This window comes from Cavia porcellus, unplaced genomic scaffold (assembly GCF_034190915.1).
Source record: "Cavia porcellus strain 051 isolate PalLab524CR breed Dunkin Hartley unplaced genomic scaffold, mCavPor4.1 scaffold_19, whole genome shotgun sequence".
In the NCBI taxonomy this organism is placed as follows: Eukaryota; Metazoa; Chordata; class Mammalia; order Rodentia; family Caviidae; genus Cavia; species Cavia porcellus.
In genome coordinates, this window is record NW_026947502.1 from 27,802,837 (window position 1) to 27,822,933 (window position 20,097).

At 42.0% G+C, this 20,097-nt stretch overlaps 1 long non-coding RNA gene across 3 annotated transcripts; it reads right to left on the reverse strand.

Annotated features, from left to right (window-relative positions):
* Positions 1 to 10,395: 10,395 nt before the first annotated feature.
* On the reverse strand, positions 10,396 to 18,639 carry LOC134471618 (uncharacterized). 3 transcript variants are annotated; one of them, XR_010041114.1, is made up of 3 exons: positions 18,028 to 18,639; positions 15,993 to 16,148; positions 10,396 to 12,488 (listed from the first exon to the last, which is right to left on the reverse strand). It is a non-coding gene; the product is annotated as an uncharacterized LOC134471618 (long non-coding RNA). The 3 variants fall into 3 exon arrangements; XR_010041113.1 differs by lacking the exon at positions 15,993 to 16,148; XR_010041115.1 differs by lacking the exons at positions 15,993 to 16,148; positions 18,028 to 18,639 and adding an exon at positions 13,001 to 13,133.
* Between the last annotated feature and the right edge of the window lie 1,458 nt (positions 18,640 to 20,097).

A 20,097-nucleotide genomic window follows, 5' to 3' on the forward strand; every position in this document is an offset into this window, starting at 1 on the left:
AGTGAGACATCAAAGAACCAAATTGAATTTGAGGGAAATCTTGACGAAGATATTGGAGAAAATAAGAAATAAGAGGTATGGGGTCAACCTTATGCCATCTTAGTACTATTGACCTAGACAGAAGAAAATGGCTGCCACAGTATTCTCTCCTGTCTCTCTGTGCTTTGACCTGCACTGTTCCCACAGAAAACCACTAGACTTTGGGATCCTCAGGGCCATGAAAGTGCTTTGCTCAACCATAATTCTGATAGGGTCCACTCACTGTGATATAGGATGAGTATTTAGCCACTGACTGCTTCACGTAGACTAAATGAAACTAAGTAAGCTCATCTGAAGGGTGGGCCTCTCCTTAAAGACAAGGTTACAGATCTCAATTTTTTTTTCTGTCCCACAGAAAAAAATGAACCAAATAAACCCCATCCATCAGTTGCTCCTGCAAAAAAAAGAGAGAGAGAGAGAGAAAGAAAGACATATTGATGACCAGTTGATAGATAGTCAGTGTAGTTGAACAGAAGATTGGTTATGAGAATCAAATTGCCTGGCTCTGCCACCTATTAGCTGTGTAACCCTGGGAAAATATTTTAACATTTCTATATCTCAGTTCTCTAAGCCGCAGGTGGTACCAAAATCATGTACTTGTAGGAATGAAGTGAGCTGATACACAGAAAGTGATGACAGGTGTTATGTTTTGGATGTGGTTTGAATGTGTCCCCTAAAGGTCCACACATTGGAAGCTTATTCTCCAGTGTGGTGATCTTGGGAGATGACAGAATCTTTAGAGGTAGAATCTAGTGGGAAGTGTTTGGATCACTGGGGGTGTAGCCCTTGGAAGGAATTACTGTGGTTCTCACGAGATCTGGTTAATTGTCTTGCACTTGATCTTACCATGATGATACTGCCATGATACTGATGTGATATAGCTAAGAATTTGAACAAATGGGGCCACCTGATCTTGCAATTTCAATTTTTAAAAATGGAAGCTAAATAAACTCTTTTTCTTTCCAAAGTATCCAGCCTCTGGCATTTCATTATAGCAATGGAAAATGGACTAAGGCAATAATTTTATGAATATTACTATGACTCAGGCCCTTGCACCTCACTCTGATGCCAGTTTAGCTTACAGTCTTAAAAACACCCATAATCTCAGGGAGTCCTCATCAGCCTATTTTTAACTGTTGATACTTATCCTGTCATCACTGATTACTCCCTCATCCAAATTTGGAAACCATTTTCTTGCCCCTCAGAATTTGGGGCATTTCTTTGTAGATCTTGGCTTAGTCATCACCCCAGGCCCTTGTGTCTCCTGGTCTCTGTGTCTCCAGTTGCCCCTGGGGTACCCTGATGCCCCCCTCAGCATCGCCCTATCCCCCTCTGGGCTTGTCCCAGGCATCCTGCGCCTCTCTGTCCTTAAGTAAGTAGGGGATGGAGAGGCGGAGCTCTGTGCCCTGCCAGGCCTGGGCACACTGAGACTTGTTTGTGTATTTCTTCTTTCATGCTTCAGTTGCTGTTGCCCCTGACTCATCAGCTGGCTAACAAGCTCCAGAACCATTCTTCTTCCTTTTGACACCTCATCAAGCAGTCTATCTAGCTAGTGAGAATGTGTTCTCCACGGGGACTTGCTGCGGGAGAAGCTTGCTTGTCTATTTCTCTGCGCTTCTGTCCTCCCTTTATCACTGCTCCAGAGCCACTCAAGGCTAAAAACACTGTGTTTGCTTTCTTCCTTTGTTTGCAGCATGCCTATATATGTGTGTATGTTTATTCATGTGAGTATAGAATTTTGCTCACCATGGGGGGACATCATGGACAATCTAGCTGACTAATAATGAAGGTTACTATTTTTTCAAAAATACTAGTAATTCACATTTCCTGAGAACTTACTATAAGGCATGAAGTATTCCAAGCAGTTTGTGTAAATTAATTTGTAGAATGTTCACAATCGCCTTAAGGAAGCAGGCACTTTTTTTTTTTTAAATGAAAAAGAGACTGCAGCTCAGAGAATAACTTGCCTGAGGCATGCAACTGGTGTCAAAAGCCTGGAGGTCTCCAAAACTGTCTCCCATCAGTGCTTCTCAACATTTTTTGGTACACATCAATCATCTGAAGACCTTGTTAAAATGCACTTGCTGACTCAATTGCTTTGGGCTGGAGTAAGAATCAGCCTTCCTAAGACACTGCCCCACAAGTTCCTGCTGCTGGGCTGAGCACACATTTTTAAGTCATGTTGATCTAAATTATACTACAGTTCCTCTGGACTGTTAGATTGAGTAAGCCTGTTCAATGAATTTATTTCCTGTGAGTGTTAATCATCTGTCATCTTTTAAAATGCACACTCTTTCTCTGACTTTACCCTGCACCTACTAAATCAGATAAGGCCTAGGTATTGAAAAAATTCCATGCTATTTTGCTGAGCATGGAAGAACTAAAAATCAGCCTCATGATATTTGGGTCCTTGAAGTCAATGATACTAAAACATTAACGCTAAAGGATTTACCTAAGGAACTTGTCAAATGCAGATTCTGATTCAGTGGCTCTGGGGTTAGCCTGATTTTATGCATTTCTACTATTGTTATCACTCAGTATCCACATAAGAATAGCTCCACAGTATCTACAGATGCTCACACAGTTCATATAAAACAGTGTAGTATTTTTATATACTCTGTGCATAGCCTCCTGTATTCTTTAAATCAGCTCTGGCTTACTTATATAATGTATATATCTATGTAAATCAAATGCTATGCAAATTGTTCTTCTGTATTGCTTGGGAAGAATGACATGAAAACAAAGCCTGCACATGATTAATACAGATGAAAATTCCTATTAGGATATTTTTTAGTCTGGTTGGTTGGATCAGCAAGTTCAGAACTTGCAAATACAGAGGGCTGATGGTTTTCTCACGCCTAGGTGAGGTCAATGTTACCAACCTCATTTAGAATAGCAAAGCTCTGGGGAGTCACCATTTCCTTTGGAAGCTCTCAGAAGGCTTATAGTACATATGCACAACATTTTACAATGTTTTAAACAAGGTAGCTATACAAGCTGCTTTGAGGTGGCTTTAATGTCCTCCCTCTGTGTAGTCTTCAAGGAAAACTCCCTACAGGAGATGCTTCTTGAGCTTTGCCTCAAAAGGTATAAAGGATTTTGTCCAATAGAAATGTGCAGAGAAGGACAATTGTTAGGGAAGCCCCCAAAAGTCACTCCACATGATTAGGCTCGAGCTGCGTTGTGACAGAAAAGGGGAATGAAGCCAGAAATGATTGGCAGTCAGATTAGGAACAGCCTTGAGCATTAGACTAAAATTCCCAACTTTTGTAGTGTGGGTTATGGGGAGACATGCAAGTTTCTTCAGCAGGGAAATAACATCTCTGTAATCAAAACCTGTTTCCCATTAAAAAATAGATGGGTTGCCCTGATTGCCCGACTTTTTCATGACCATAAGATTGTTATCACAAGACCAACAGATGCCAGGAAGCCTGGGGGTGCCTGGAATTAAACACAGCAGACCCATATTTTGAAAATAGCAGCTCATCTTCCTTGAAAGAGGACAATTCTCTGATATTTTTGAGAAATTGTTCGAGGGAGGAGGAACAACACGATTTCCACTTGCAGAAAGCAAAGCTGTCTCACATGTTCCAGTAAGTAATGTTCTCCATACCACAATGAACAATGTGCGTGATGGAATGAAAATCCCTCCTGCCTGGCCACCCGTGGGCAGCCTCAGTTACTATGGAAAATTCCTGATTAAAGTCAGCAAAAGAATTTCCTAGCTAGCGACTATTATTAATCAGAGCTTCAGCCTTGTGCTGACATTCAAGATTGGGTTCTTTAATATGTCATTGCACAAGCAGGTGATTAAACCCCTATGTTTTTTAAAAGCAAAGAGAATGCACCCACTTTTGCGAGGCTGACTACCCTTTTTAATAACACACGCAGTCCTGCTCAGTTAGCATGAGAACAAAACTGCAACCATGAAATTATTTTAACAAGACCATAAAAAAAAACAATTTGCTTGAGTGATGTTTAGGGAGATGGGGGAGGGGACCCACCCTTTCTCTAAACTAATTAAACTGTACTATATGTCCTTGTGTAGTTCCTGACATTTTTCTGGTTCACTCAGTTTGAATGGTTACACGAGGATCAGCGCCAAGCTCCCAAATGGCTAACTCAGAACAAAAGCAGGGTCCCCGGGGAATTCTGGAGCATTCAGCAAATTGAGAGAAAGTTATTTGGAGTTAATCAATGTGCTTAGCTGGAATCACATCTTGCCTCATAGAGAAGATGAAAAACAAGGAATCACTGTTTGGAGGCCAGCTCAGAATGCAATAGGAAGTAACATTGTCCTTGCTATGGTTTTTATTTTTTTTTGTACATATAAAGTAACACCTTCTTTGGATAAAGCTATAATGGCTTCTCATTTCTTATCCCAACCTCTCCATTGCATGAAAATTTATGCCTTTCCCACTCACACCGGTACTGGAAGCCACTGGAAGTTTACTGCACAGCTTTTATAGGCAAGTGTTCTGTTCTCAGCTTGGTAGGGTTAAATATTGATGAATGGCTGGGAACTTTGGTTTCTGGAAAGATAAGCCTTAGTTTAAGCTGATGGGACCTTTGGGTGTTGGTCAGACTCTCGTCAAAGCCAAACAGAAACAATGAGTATCTTGAACACAGCGCCATCCTGTATGTGTCAGACACAAAGCCCTTTGCAGAGAATTAGCCCTCAGTGGAATAAGCACAAATATCACAGCTTGCACTCCTTTAAACTGATGTTTCTCAACTCCCTAAACTTTCAAGAAAACATTGCCTTTTGAAAAGCTCTTTAACATTGAGGAGGCCATCCTTTAAATCCCAAAGACCTGTGGAGCACAGATAAAGTGTGCCATTCAGTTCCATTTAAAGCGGTATATAGGTGAGCACCTGCTATGTGTAAGATATCGATGGGGCACCATCCTCTGCATGAACAAGATGAAACTGATAGAGGTGCTTCCTGATTTCAAGGAAATTAGACTGTCCCCATTCAAGAGAGGAATTGGTGTGATGAATAGCAATACTGCTCATAGCGATAAGCCCTAACATTTTCATTACGGACGATAATATGCAAAGTGCATGTATATATGCAGAAGTTTATAGACAGCCACAAGGCTGTTCTTACCTCCTGACACTTGAATGCTGGTTGTCTCAGACTGCTTTCCTACTGGTTTATCTACACTGGGGGAGAAAACACAGCTAGAGTCATGGAGCATTATTGAGCTGCCCAAGAAAGTATGAATTTTTAGAGGCAGGCAGCTGTGAATCTTGCTGGGCTGGCTCAGAGTTTGTCCAGTGAGAGACAAAATGCCCATTTCTCAGGATCATCAAGAGGCATCTTCAAGGTAAAATAGGCAACCCAATACCCGGGTCATGGTCATTTCTCATCAACTGTCCTGTCCCCTCCCTTCGTGTTTGATACTTGGTTTCTCCATCCCATCTGTGCTTTGCACAGAAATGGTGGCTGTGCTACAGCTTTACCATGATGTCTTCTTCCCTTGTCTTCTGTCTTGTACCACTGCACATGCTGTGTCTCCAGGGCTCTATGAAAGATTTGTTTTTCTTCTTGCAGAAGAGCTCCCTACCCCTTTTTCTGGAGGAGGGCCTGCTGGGAAGAGACAGGAGGGAAGCTGCCAAGAAGAGCAGCAACCCAAGTCAGGCTACTTCCTGTTCCGAAAGCCAAGGCTGCTTGTTTGTGATCAGGATGGGTAGCAGAGGCTTGGGAAAAATAGCTCCCAATCCCCAGGCATAGCCAATGGCTTTGACTGGCAGTGTGCTCTTGAGGCTGCCCCTATCTCTATATGCTATCATTTAAATACTGTCCTCCCATGAGGTTGCATGGTTTTGGCAATATGCTTTCCTTCCATGGGGTTGCATTTTCCTAAAAATCCAAGATGCCAGAAGAGCATGCTAGCCTGATCTGGAGTAGAAAAGGGAGCCTCGTAGTAGATGTTGCTCAACATTCTTTATGCTCATGGGGAAGAAGTGGCTTAGCGGAGAGAGTGTATTATTCATGACCTGCAGCCCATCAGAAGCTGGCCTTCAATTCTGACAGCACAATCACTGCCCTCTTTCTAGCAGCCATCCCCTCTTGCTTGGATCCCCGTAATGGTCTCAGGATCACTGCTCTCCCACACACACTCTTGACTTCTTGAAATTCTCAGTCCTTGCAGCAGTCAGGATCATCCTTTCAGAAGGCCACTCCATGACCCAGGCTCCATCAGTCAGAACATGACATCTCATGGCCAGTGTGGCTGGTTCAGGGATGGGATATAATTTAAACTAAGAAATAATTATAACTCTCATCTGTTAAACACTGACTGTGTGCCAGTTATAGGACAAAAAGCTTAACAGCCTGCATTTCACTTGAACCTCTCATAACCCTATGGGGTCAATGCTTTTACTATTAGGGGGGATAAATAACTTGCCAAAGAAACCTAATGAGGTCACCATCAGACCTGAACTCAACTCTGTTTCTCTCCAGAACCCAAATCCTGTACTTCAGTGTGTGTGTAAACGTGGATCACTCAGTTAGTGCTTTTTTCCCCCAGCAACAAGATTTTAAATTTGAAGTGTTTATCTTCTAATGAACCCAGGAATTTGGGCAAAGGATGGAAGATAGGGACCTGTCAAACAGCCTGACTGCGTGGAGTTTAGTGAGGTTATCCTTTTCTGCCTCCTGCCAGCACTGTGGGGGCAACATATTTGACACCTTATACTACTAGGTTATTCGTTTTTCTTTCCTGAATAAAAATCTACCATGTTATAATAATTCACTATACATTGGTGGATTGATCAGTTTCTTTCTCTGAAACTGATGTGGACGTTTCTGTGCATTCGTCGTAGAATAACATTTTCTGCAAATTTCTTCCTTTCTGATTTGGTGTGAAATAAAATGGGCTTTGTCACCATTTACTCATTTCTTTAGTATGTGTAACAGGCTAACCAAGAAAGGAAGAGTCCCATTGTGCCTTGAGATCTGGGTCAGGAGGATTAGTGTTCAGAGCTCTGGCTTTCCTACAGGGCACAACAACTGACTAAATCCATCAGTTGATGGGACTGTTGAGACTCAGAAATGACCCTCCAAAATGAACTTCCCTGCAGTAAAGCTGCTGTCTGACCGTTGCCTACCCTCCTGTCTTTTGCCTCTGATTTTCCCTTGAGAGAGGCCAAGGACACTAGAATTCCTCTTCCCCAATGCAGATCACTGAAACCAGAACTCCCGCAAAGCCAGTCAGAGAGCCAAAAATCGTTACTGTAATGCTCAACTGCCTTTCTGTAGAATGGCTGGCCATAAGAAAATCAAGACCCTTATCCCAGAGGAATCCTGCTTCATCCAGGAGGGGAAGAAATGATACAGAAATGAGGAACAAAGGAGAAGATCCGAAACAGACAGGCCTGGCTGGTTCCCCCATTTGATCTGTTGGCATTAGCTCAGACCTATTTTTCCAATCATATTTCTACATGGCTGTGCCTGCTTTGTTGAAACTGAGCATAAAAATGGGCAGTTCCCTCTGGGTCTCTAGATCTTCACTCTGAAAGCTTCTGTGCATGCAAAATTTTGATTGAATCAATATTCACTTGTCAAATGTTCTTTTGTTATGGGGGTGTTCAGCTGTGACCTTAATGATGGGCACGAAGTGATTAGCCCCCTTCTTTTCCCTACAGTTTGGGCTGAGAGGGACAATGCTTCAGGTCTGGGAGAGGACTGAGCTCATTTGGGTCACATACTTAGCATAGTGCCTAGCACAGACTAAAGATTCAGTAAATTTATAGCTGTTTTTGCTTATTTTTTCTACCAAGAAGACTTGATTTTAAAAGTCTCAATTATAGGATTAATTGGTGGGGATTCCCAAATCCAAACACATGTTGCCCAGCCCTTCTTCTGCCTTATGTCTCTGTTTTTGATCAGACAATATTATCACTCTCATAAAATGATTTCTAATACAACTGATTTCTGTGTTTTAAGTTGGAGGATACACGTGACATCGCTTAGTTCTCCCTGTATAAAAACCCACTGAGCTACTTACTGTAGCGAAAATCACAAGGACAGAAAGTGGGATGATGGTTGCTAGGGGCTGCAGGAGAGAAAACTGGAAGCTACTGTTTAGTGGGTGTAGAATTTCAGTTTCATAACGTGAAAAGAGTTACAGAGCTGGACAGTAGCGATGTTTGCACGACAGTATGAATATATTTAATGCCACTGAGTTATATATTTAAGAATGATTACAATGCTAAAGTTTATGTTTATGTATTTCACCATAATAAAAAATTGAAAATCAACTCATTGGGCCTTCCTAATTATAAATTCTACAACTACACATTCTAGAAAATTTAGAAAATTCAGAGAAATAATAATAAGTCACTAATAGTTCCCCCCAGATGCCTAGAGAAAAAATTATGATCAATGATCTAGTAGATTTCCCTCAAAATTGTTGTCTATATTTATGTTTTTAAAAACAAATAGTATTATCCTATGTTTATAAAAAATGTAAGTTATTTCTTTCCAATTTAAAGTCCCCCCAAAAGTTTTTCCCCTAAGATACTAGATTATATTTTCTTATATAATACAAATAATATAGCGTTACATTGTTATTGCATTTCAAGCATCATGGTGTTCTGACCACAAGGACGCTCGGAAGACAAATTTATGGCTCAACTTATAAACCTAGGCTCTTTTTATTTTCTTAAGTTTTAACTTACTTCCTGGTCTTGATCTAGTAAACCTATTCCTAACCCTGCTTTGTTTTCTACTTACAGTTTTTTATTTATTATACTATGTTAGTCGATTGTATGATTGTACATATATAACTTTATATGTTATTGTAAGCTGCACATGTAAAGGAGTTAATTATAGATAGCCATTGGGAAGGTGATTTATTAAAATATCAGTTTTTTTAAACCGTAGCAATCATAATTTGGTGGATCCAGGTGATAAGGAAGTGTGTGTGTGTGTGTGTGTGTGTGTGTGTGTGTAAGAAAGGGTCAGAGACAGCAGTTCCAGCCACATATAAATAACTTGACACCGTTTGGGTTCCTAGTAACAGTCTGTCACTTCAGTGTATTTGTGAGCTTTATCTGCTGCCTTCTGAGAAACCTGGATGACTCATTTCTCTTTGGCCTTTGCATCTTTCATAGCCTTCTGGCCTCCAGAATGGGCTTCTTCCTTCTACTTTCTATGGGCCCCACCATGTATTTTTTTCTTTTGGTGGTTTCTAATGCAAATATGAGCACGGGACTTCCCTGTTTGATCCCTTCAGTGTTACCTGAGAGGTTCCCTTTGAGACTTCCCAGGCTGGGGCCACCCGTGCGTTTGTAGTTTTTAGAGTTGAGAAGAATGGGACCCAGAGAGAGAAAGCAACTTAGTACACAACCAGGACCTGAAATGATGCTTCCTTCCTCTGTTCATTTATGCCAATGTGCATACATTTATTACTGCACAGCCAAGTTTGAGGACTGCCAGGCATCTCACATGTTGGAGGCTCCAGGCACACAGCAGTGAGGAGCCTGCTCTCTGCTTCCTCCCTCCCTTCTGCAGGGGCAGGTGCAAGAAGCAGACTAACACAGGAGTGGTCAAGGTGAGTCAGCTTGTGCTCAGTGCGGTGGATGTTAAAACCTTACTCTCTCTGCTCAAGAGTAAGTGGACCAGGGCCGAGAAGTAGCAGAGACAGCGTTTTAGGTAGGGTGGCCCAGCAGCAACACTGACGTGTGAGCCAACAAATTTCACTGGGAAGATCTGAGTCTGGGTGTTCTCAGGATTCCCCTCTTAGAGAAGACACTGCACCTGGCTTCTAGAATCAGAGAGGTGTTCTGTGTGGAAGGAGGGGACGGGGAAGGAGGTTGGAGACAGTGAGAAAAACCTCTGCTCTGTCATTGCAATTCTGGCTTCAGAAGCTTGTCACAGACTCAGGAAGAGCCAAAAAGTTGGGCTTTTCCTTCCCTTCCCAACCCAATCAAGGCACATCCCTTGTTACACCATCAGATTCACACCTAGGATTATTTTTAACCTTCCCTCTCAAGCTCTCCACACGAAAGAGGAAGCAAATTTATCTTTGTGCTGGAGAAAAGCTTGCTGGTAAGAGGCCATGTGACGGCAGGAATGAGTATTCTTGGAATGAAAGAGAATCCCAGCTCCATACAAAAGCTAAATATAGTCTTTAAGCAACATGTCCTCACCGAGCCACATTAGCGTTCCACCTATAAATGAAGGTCGTAAGAACTGGTGTTCCACTCAGTGAGTTATGTCCTTTATAAATATCCTTTCAAGCCGTCTTCCTAAGGGCCATCACTGGTACTATTGCAATCAAACCCTTTTTAGAGATGTTGAAACTGAGACCTAAAGAGGGAAACCTGGAATCGAAACCAATTGTATTGTGCTAAAGTCCATTTATTTACCACCAGCCAGTGTGGTGCCATTGGGGTTTTAAGGAACTAGGGTTGGTGAAAAGCCTGATTCAACCCTGGCACCCTGCAGTGTTTAGTTAGCCTTCTGTAATATGGAGAGTGTGACAAAGTGTGCTCCATGCTTACAAAAATGAGGTGTGCCAGGAAGTAAATCTGTTTTGTTGCACTGCTTCCCAGGTCCCTAGCCCAGCAGGTAGATGCTGGGGTATCATTCCAGCCTTTCTATTGTGGGAAGAGGGAGTGGGTTTGATTTATTTTAACTGTAGTGTGGTCCTTCAATCATGATCTTTTATTCTAGACTCATTATTATTCAAAAATCACCTGTCCCACGCAGGGCAAAGCCCTCTTCTAGGCTTCCACTGTGCACCCTGTACATCAGATCACAGCCCTTATAAACCTGGATGGTAATTACTTGCCCAGGGCAAAAGTACAAATAGAGACCTACATATCATCCATCAGAGTTATAAATCAAACTACAAACTATTAAATAAAATATGCTCTGTTCATATACCTTGACAAATATATCTCTCTATCCAGAGGGTGAAGATTGAATTCAGAAATTTCAGATGCCTCAGAATTCTGTGCTTCAGGGTGGTAATACAGGACAGCTTGTCCCTAGCCCCAGGTTTGGCCCCTGCCCTCACTTCTCCCACCTACATCTTTGTCCAGGGCTTGTGCAATCCGGAACATCTGGGAATCAAAGCCCTATCAATCACAACTTGCCCCACTGACAGCCACTTTAGCTACCAATAGACTTCAGGATTTGCACTAAAGCACCTTACTCAGCTTTGGGAGGACAGACCTGGGAAGGTGTCTACGCAGCTCCCAAAAATGAGCTCCTAGAAACTTGGACATGGCATCCATGATCCCTAGTATGTATGCAGAGCAGGACTGAAAATGATGCTGTTTAATGAAAATGTAATATTATCCACAAATGCAGCCACAGGTGGAATTTAAAACATACTAGTAACCCGTGTTTTGAAAGCACAGAAGAAGTAAGATTAATTTTGGCAATATACTTTAACACAAATACCCTAAATATTATCATTTCAACAAGTAATCAGTGATAAAAATTATATATAAAGACCTTTCCACTCTTCTTTGTATTGTCTGTTAAAACCTGTGTGTATATCCTGCATCCATACCTCTGCCCATCTCAAGTTACATTAGGTATGTTTCAAGGGCTCAACAGGCTCTGATAGGTAATAGCTGCCTTATTTGACAATACAAGTCTAGAAACTTGCTACTCAGAGTAGTCTATGGACCAGCCATGTCAATAGTACCCACAAAATCTCAGGCCCACCCAGAGAGAATCATCTTTTTTAACACAATTACCGGGGATAGGTATGTAAATTGAAATTTAAGGGGCCCATGGCTACAGAAGGCTCCTGGACATGTCTAAAGTGGCTTTTTCAGACTGTTCTACTGATTCATACTGTCTTTCCCTAAAGATGTTCCAAATGAGAGAAAAAAAATGACTAGCACAGAATAATAAAGGAAAATGATGAGGACCTGAGTGAAGACATTTATGAAAGGGAAAAATAGATGAGAAACAACATGGTCAGGGGAAATAAAAGGCCAAGTCCAAGAGGCAAGCCTGTAATAGGAAGCTTCCAGGAGACTCCAACTACGATGGGAGATAATAGTAAATAGTTGTACTGGTTTCTAAGCATGATTAGGTGAGTGTATGACATATGTCCAAGATCACTACAGGGAAGGCTTTTGGAAAGAGCTACGCAAGGAGATTCCAAACCTGGAATCCTTTATCCTTGACCAAAGTCCTCACATTGTAAAATCAGAGCAGTGTCCCAACAGATTAAATTCCCCAGTGCCTTGAACTGCCGCTGAGTACGGAAGGTAGAAGCCAGTCTGAACGTGTTTTCTTCAGGCTTTTTCAACCGTCCTGAGCTGAGAGGTTGTGGTGGAAGTTCCAGAGCTGAAACTTCACCGTCTCCATTTCTGGCACAGTGGATAGTTCGTAGAGAAGGATTCCTTCACCATAAATCAGGCTGTAATTCAAGCTGCACCTGTGCCATGTTGGGTTGCATGGACAACAGCACCTTCAGATGAAAGGGGAAGCAGAGAGAAGCTAAGAGTTTCCCAAATGAACACTCTGCCTTTGCTAGAGCCATACGGTACCTCCATTCATGTCTACAGTGGTTCTCTGTGTCTCTGTATCAGTCATAGGGCTTTCTGCAACAAGCTGTAGAATGCCAGTTAACCATGGCTTGAAGAATAACTCTCCAAATGTGGTTCACTTGCATCGTCAGCATCACCAGAAATGCCAGAAATGCACATTCTTTGACTCAGCCTTCACTCACTGCATTAGAAACTCAGCGAGTGAGGCCAGTAATTTGTGTTTTTACCAAGCCCTCGAGATGATTCTTATGCATGCTTGGGCTTGAGGAAGAATGGCTTAAGCCATAGGGCATTTACTATTTCTTAACAAAATGTCTGGAAGCAAGCTCCATACTTCCAGGACTCTAGAGGCCAAATCCCAGATTCTGACTCTTTTGACTTTTCCCTCATGGTCACAAAACAGTTGCGATAGCTTCAAGCATCATGTACTCACCTGGCAATGTCCTGAACAAGAACAGTGTGGTAATAGAATAGGGTCTCTTCTTTATTAATACTTTCTCTTTTATTATCAGGGAGAAAGACATATCTCAGGAACTCCCTCAGCAGACTTCTTTCCCCAGTTCATTATCCTAACATGGGTCTCATGCTCATGCCTGGGCAAATCATTAACAAAGTGGGACAGAATCTCTCCAGTCTCTCCAGTGACTTAAACTGAGCAAGGTTCATCCCACTGAGCTCCCCAATCCTCCTCCAATTCATTAACAAAACCATTTTCTGTTAGCAAGGAAGGATCATGGGGTTGTGGTAGAGGATCACTGTTTATAGGCTATGGCAGTGCTGTCATCACATTATTGTCCCCATTTTACAGATGTGGAAAGTAAAGCTCAATGAACACCACATACGCAGGAAATATGGACCAAAATTCAATCTCCTTTTTCTTACTCCCCAAATCTTCCCATTGCCGCCTGCAGATTCATCTGTCATCCAGACCTATCAAGGTATAAATGGTTAACTCTGTGACTGTGCTGTTAAGCCTGTACATATGGATGATGTGGGGTGCCGGACATCAGTAGAAGAGATCTCACCTGGGAGCACTGTGCTTTGTTTGGCCAGAAGTTTAATACTTTAAAAGTTCATGTTCAGTGTTTAAAAGTGGGAGGTTTCACTTAAAATTCTAATTTCTTGAAGAAAAGTAAGATTACCTAGTCACCCTTGAACCAACATTCCTTCATGGCAAGAATTAGTGAGAGTTGAGAGCAATGCATTCTGATTTTCCGCGATCTCCACCATTCCCCAAGTGTCACGCTTGGTACAGTTTACGTGTTTATATCACCTGCCCTTTTTAGCCAGCACCTTGACCCTACACCCTGATACTGTCCTAGCACTGATGGTAGGATCCAATAGCATCTATTCCTCCATTTGACACCTGCCCCAGACCTATAACCAAAGGTCCTTGACCAAGGGCAGAGAGGGCGGAAGCTTTTGGAGCATATATTAGTTAGTTCTTGAACACTATAAAGAAATACTTCACATATTCAACTTCTAAGAAGAATAAGTTTGTTTTGGTTCACAGCTTTAGGGGGTCCATTGCAACATGAGGCAGGCACATTTCTTTGAACTTCTGGTGGGTTCAGATGGCAATGCCAAGTAGCATGATCTGGAGCTAAAGACTGAGAGACCTAAAGTATTTTATATCTATCTCCCCCCACCAAACCAACCTCTAAAAGTTCCACCACCTCCCAATAGCATAACCCTTAGGACCAATGATTTAACACATAGACCTCTGGGGACACTGATCCCAAGCATAGAAGAGAGAATCTGAGTCTCCAGGGCCAATATTACAGGCTCTGTAAGACTGCTCTGCAGTCATTGCTCTGCGGAAGGGTGGTCTGGAGCCCACAGCTCTGAGTATAATTTGAAGGTCTTTAACCCACACGCAGTTTGGGAAAAGGGTCTGGAATTTAGGATGTAGGGATCAGCTGAGCTTCTCTACCTCACAGCACCTCGTTTCTGCTGATGCTCCCCACTTTCCCTGTGCAATTTCATTCTCTTCAGAGTCCTCTTATGTCCTCAGAGACTTGTTTTAGTTATAGAACATTACCCTGGGACTAATTGTCTTCTCACTAATGCCACCACTAAAGGAAGTTGTGTATAAACTTTGGGCGTATTTCTCGGTCTTGTTTTTTTAAATTCTGAAGCCCACCCTGCCATGCACAACCAAGTCCATGCATGAATTCGTTTAGGCAGTGTTACCCCAGGGTCACCGTACTGGGAAATGAAAAGCCGCAAAGATATAAAAATGGCTCCGATCATAGAGTAGCTGAGGAGTGAGGTAATGCTTGGGAAAAGCCCTTGCCCAGCTCTGTGCCATCTCTAAAGTCACAAATACTCAGGGGATTCTCTGTCATGTGAGAAAGCTAGACACAGAAGTGGGCTATTATAATGGAATCTGATTAGAGCAGCTCCAGAGGTAAACACGGGTGTTCTCGGATCTAGGAGACCGGCCCCTTCTTCTCTAAGCCGGAAAAGCTTTGGAGCAGGTGATGACTGACTCCTGAAATTAGAATCTGCCAAACAAAGAAGTGGAAAACGGAAAAAGGTCTGCAATGCAGACCAAAGGACCTGGGGGAGGAAAGGGCCGGGTACAAGAACCAGCACCGAGTCTCGGGCTGACCTGTCGCTGAAATGCGTCTCTGTGCGAGAAACATAACCTGTGGGTGACAGTGGAAGAACCAGGAGCAAAGTGCTGAGAATGAGCACACCTGGAGAGATTCTAAGTAGAAATGCAACAGGTGACACAATCGGGTTATTGGAGGGTGAATTTGAAGCCAGTCAGTGCTCAATACTGTTGCCTGCTAAGCAAAGATGACTAATACTTGCTTTGCTTTTTGAAGACTCTCCATCCCTGTTAACAACACTATTATACACGGCGGATTGAATTAAATTTGGACATCCTCCTCACACCTCTTTAGCTCCCTCTGGATCTCAGTATTTCTTCACTGTACTCATCCCCAGCTTCCTTGACTGTGCTGCCACCATCTTCATTCCCTGTCACTGCTTGAGGTCTTCCTGCTTCCAGTTTCTTTCTGTTTAGTTATTTTTTCCATCTCAACCAAGATGGACTTCCTAAAATGCAGACTTTGATCTTCACATTTCTTGGCAAAAATCCCATCATGGACTCATGAAGTACCTATTTCAATCAGAAATCTAACCTACTTGAACACAACATATATGTATGAAAATGTTATGAAAAAGTATACAAAACTTTCAGAATTTCGTTTGCAAGCTATTTCAAAATAACCTTATGTTTCCCCCTTCTATTGCTGGATAGCAAATTGTCCCAAACTTTAGGACTTAACACAACTGCCATATAGTATCTCTCCTGACTGTCAGTTGACTGGGTTCTTTTCGCTGAGCTTTCTCTTCTATGCAGTGTCAGTGGGGACTGTGATCTACTGGAGTCACAACTTATTAAAATGGCTTACTGTGATGGCTGTGAACAACTCCTGTGTTCAAGTAGGTTAGATTTCTGACTGTCAGTTTGGAAAGAGTTCAACTCCAGCTGTCTAGTAGACTGCTCAATTCTCTTCCACGGGGTCTCGACACATGCTTTGTGTAGCTGGATTCCAACAGGAATCAATCTGAGGATGTGAAAATAGAATTCTAAGATTCAGGACATCACTCTAGTTACATTCCACTGGGCAAAGAAGGTCACAAGCCAGTGTAGACTCAGAATAGACTCCACTTCTTCCTGGGAGCTCAACAAGACAAAAATGTCCAGCCATCCCTCAATTGAATACTGTTTCCAAAGCCATCTAGTACAGTAAAGGACACATAATCGGTACTTACTTAATATTTTTTAGGAATTGGTCAATTGAATCAGTAATTTACTTATTCAAAGTGACTTGGGAGTCACTAACCACAAAATATATCAATGGTCTTTGAATAAATGAAAAGGAAGCCTAATGTACTAAAACAACCAGACTGATTGTGGTCAAATCTTATGACCTCAGGTATGTCATTCAGTCCTTTTGGAGCTCAGGTTGTTTATCAGTAAAATGTGGGTAACCTTAACTACAAATGATAACAACCACACACATATCTCACAAGGTATTTCTGGGCTTAGTTGGTCATGTGCCCTAGCTCTGCTGATTAATCTCGAGGTAGTATGACCTACTATAAGAAAATTGGAGTTCCCAGAGAAATAAGCCTTATTCGAATGGGAAAAACAAAACAAAACAAAACAACATTAACAACAGACCTCTTATATTAACTTTAGAGTGTTTTCATTTGGAACATATATTACTTTTTTACTTTGTTTTGTTTCTCAGTTCTGAAGTTCGAATTCAGGTACTTTTTTATTTTTTGAGATAGGGTCTTGCTAAACTGCTAATTTATTCAAGCTGGGCTCAAACTTGTGATTCTCCTGCCTCAACTTCCCAGAGTGGTGGGATTATAGGCTTGCACCATCATTATTGGATTATATGTTAAAGATAATTAAGGAAAACCCATAATATATGTGTCTCTGGGACCAGGAATCATAAATGGAAAGGAAATCTGTTATTTGCTATTTATTTTGGGGGACTATCTGAATATTTCTTTCTTTCATGGAAAAAAGGAAAAAAATTTAAATGAGGAATTCATATGTTGTTCAGACAACTTCGTCTTGGTTACGTTACCATGATAAACACATACTTGGCTATTAATATACTTTGTAACCACAAAAAAATGTAAATCACATTTTTTCCTGTAATAAGAAGTCCTAAAAAAAGCACCCAGAATAGGATGCTAAGGTTTTTTCCTACTTTCCACCACTGTTGCTGTTTGCTCCTGGATTTTAAGGGTATCTTCGCATTTATTCATCAAATACTTGCTTGGATTGGACCCATTTCAGTCCATATCCTGTCACTGCTGGACACCATGAATCCCAGACACTCACAGCCTTCCTCGCTACACACCTCCCTTAGTGGTCTCTGCTTCTCTTCAGTCGAATCACTGAACATGTGACAACTAGGTAGCCTAGCCCCTATTTCTTTAGGAAGATCACAATAGGGTGCATATTAGAAGTCAACCAAGTAGGGGTGGGGAAGCTTCAGAAAGCAACGGATGGGAGGAAAGAAAGAAGGCCAAAAGAAGGGGGAGGAGGAGTAGGAAGAAGTGCTGATTGTTGCACCTCTGTGGAATGAATTCCTGTCCAAAGCCTCTCTCTCTCCATATCGCTTCTACTTCCCACCAGGGTTTTTTCCGCACTACCCTTGTAGTCTACCAGTGTTGCATATTGTACAGGCTGGTGCCAACCCATAAATGTTACTCTCAAAGGTAATAAAAGGAGATTTAAAGAATATATACCTTTATTCCCAAGCTACCAACATATGCATATGCACTGCATGATGTACAAGACCTGTCCTATAGAAATGATGATCTATACAGTGATCTACTTCTCCAGGTCTCCACTATCACCACCCCTGTCACTCCAGATGGGAATAGTAATTGATGTGAGTCAGTCTACTCACTGCTTACCTCTGTGATCATTAAAGCACAGGGGGCTGCCACTTCCTGTTCATTGTAACTTTTGATTTCTTTTCTTGAATCATTTTAAGAAGCAGTCAGAACCTCCACCAAGTTGATTCTAGTCTTTGAGTCAAACTGTGTTGCCCAAAAAGAATTGCTGAAGTCCTGACCCCCGATATCCTCAAGTGCAACTTTATTTGGAAACAGAGCTGTTGAAGATAATACTTAGTTAAGATGAGGTCATAGTGGAGTAGAGCAGGCCTTTAATCCAATCTGACTGATGTGTTAACAGAAGAAGAGAAAATACACACATACGTGGACACTTGAGGAAAGAATGCCCGTGACAATGAAGGCAGGGGCTGGAGTCCAAGAAATTGCAGGCCAAAAAATGCAGATTGCTGGCCACCACCAGAAGCCTGCAAGAGGCAAGGAGGCATTTTGCTTGGAGTTTCAGGAGAACGTGACACCTTGACTTTAAAATTCTAGCTCAAGAACTGCAAGAGGATGCATTTCTGTTGTTTTGAGCCAAGCAGTTTGTGGTCCTTTGCCTGGCACCTAAACAGATGGTTACAGCTTCATCTCTGAGTCTACGGCAAGACATATCTTCCCATAAGGATCACACAAAAGATTTCTAGTGGGTGATTTTAAACAGAACTTTGATGCAAGCCCAGGGTCTTGGTAGACTCTAGAAGGAAGGGCCTGCTAAGTGACCCATAAAATGTATAGAGATAGTTGAAGAGTAAACACAGTTCAGTTTTTCTTACCCCAAAATAAATAACAATAACTTTTCAGGAAAGCAGGGAGGGTAGAATGACATGAATTAGAGACACGTAGAAAGTGCCATTGACCACATGGTCCTAGACCAAGGTCTCAGTCAGACTCATTAGAGGGAACACCACTCGCTGCAGATGGCTCGGAGGAGAGGGCCACAAGGAAGTGATCACATGTGAAAGTTCTCAGAGTGGTGAGCAAACCAGACTGGAGGAAACCTGAAGAGACAGTAACAATGGGAAGAAGATACAATCTCTAGATTGAGAGGACAGACAAAGCAAATGACATTATTGGAGTCTTCGGAAGTGAAGTCACTGAGGGACACAGAGATGGGCAGCCACATGCATCTAGCCAGAAAAGACTGGGAGAAAAAGCTTTAACTTCTGTCTTTTATAGGTGGTGTCTCCCACTGGCTGAACCCAGCAGAAGAGAATCCAGCACAGAAAGAGATCAGTGACGATGAGAGAGGAAGAATGTAGGGGTCAAATGGAGAATAATTTTGCAGCATATTGGGCTACATTCTGAACATAGCATTACCCTCTGCAAAATGGGGATGAGAATACCGACTTGAAAGGGATTAACTTAGTAATGAATTATAGGGGACTTGCTGCAATGCTTGGTCTTGTGGTGTATCTTCCATAAATACCTAATGAATAAACAATCAACTGACTGAATGAATTCTTTCAAAAGACATGCACAGTATTTTTCTTTTTCTAAAAGAAAAAAATTCTTTCATAATACACTTGGATAAATTATGCCTCAACTCCATGTCATAAAAGCTACAGAGGGAATTGTACAGCATATTAGAGCTAATTAACTCCAAGTTGAATCAGGGCTGCCAGGATTCAGAGAGGACTCCTTGAGTCAATCTTCTTCTAAAAAGGCACCGAGGCACACGTACAGGAAGGAAAATAGAAGCCAATTAATTCAAAACATTTGGTACCTTGCAGCCTCAAGAGGTTTAGATGGAAACACTTAGTGACTATGATTGAAGGAGTTAGTGCATCCGGTGGCATGTCATGAAAGCGGGGTCTAAACTGGCCTTGCTGCAAGGGGTTCACAGTGGTGCCCATTTCCAGGGATGGGTGACTCAAAGGCAATGTGCAAGATGGAGCTTCTCTAGGGCAGGTGGATTTTGAAAAGAGGTGAAATAAAGATTATTATTCTCTCTATCTGCTTATGTTGGAATCTTGCAAGAAGAAAAATAGAAAGTGTGGATTGACCACCAGCTGCGTGTGTGTGTGTGTGTGTGTCTGTGTGTGTGTATGTGTGTGTGTGTGTATGTGTGTGTGTGTGTGTGTGTGTGTG